This window comes from Apium graveolens, chromosome 8 (assembly GCF_009905375.1).
Source record: "Apium graveolens cultivar Ventura chromosome 8, ASM990537v1, whole genome shotgun sequence".
NCBI classification, from domain to species: domain Eukaryota; kingdom Viridiplantae; phylum Streptophyta; class Magnoliopsida; order Apiales; family Apiaceae; genus Apium; species Apium graveolens.
Genome location: NC_133654.1, coordinates 147,818,167 through 147,818,991, shown reverse-complemented (window position 1 = coordinate 147,818,991; position 825 = coordinate 147,818,167). Strand labels below are relative to the sequence as shown.

The window sequence follows — 825 nt, the reverse complement described above, 5'->3', positions numbered from 1 at the left end:
CCATACGTAGCCAGAGAATCAACCTTCATTGATAGCGCTTGGAGCTGGGCTGCAATAGCGGTGGCTGCATCAACTTCCAGAATACCTGCGACCTTGCCTGACGTCATCCTCTGAGTTGGGTTTTGATGCTCATTTGCAGCCATTGTCTCTATAAGATTATACGCCTCAGTATAGCTTTTAGCCCATAAGGCTCCTCCAGCTGCTGCATCGAGCATGGGCCAAGATTGGGCCCCCAAACCATTATAAAAACCAGTGATTACCATCCAATCCGGCATTCCATGATGTGGACATTTTCTCAACATTTCCTTGTAGCGTTCCCAAGCCTCGCACATAGATTCTGTAGGTTGCTGCGCAAACTGAGTAAGAGCACTCCTCATAGCAGCAGTCTTTGCCATTGGATAAAACTTCACCAGAAACTTTTGCGCAAGATCTTGCCACGTAGTGATGGACCCAGCTGGTTCAGAATGTAACCAGTCTTTAGCCTTATCCCTCAGTGAGAATGGGAAAAGCCTCAACTTGATAGCCTCATCAGTCACGCCATTATACTTAAAAGTGCTGCAGATCTCGACAAAATTTCTTATGTGCATGTTGGGGTCTTCAGTTGCCACTCCTCCAAAAGAAACAGAATTCTGCACCATCTGAATAGTGCCCGGCTTGATTTCAAAGGTGTTAGCTTGAATAGCCGGATGAAGGATGCTTGACTGAATATCATCAATTTTAGGCCGAGAAAAATCCATAAGAGCTGGATCAGCTTGAACAATACGATCTCCCATGTTTACTGGTTCTTTCTACTCAGCGCCTGAATCTGAATCCTCAAAATCTAAC

General features: G+C 45.5%; 1 non-coding gene across 1 annotated transcript; it reads left to right on the top strand.

The window, feature by feature from the left end:
- The first annotated feature begins 273 nt into the window (after window positions 1-273).
- LOC141681537 (small nucleolar RNA R71) lies at window positions 274-380 on the top strand. The gene has a single exon (XR_012558966.1). It is a non-coding gene; the product is annotated as a small nucleolar RNA R71 (small nucleolar RNA).
- The last annotated feature ends 445 nt before the right edge of the window (window positions 381-825 follow it).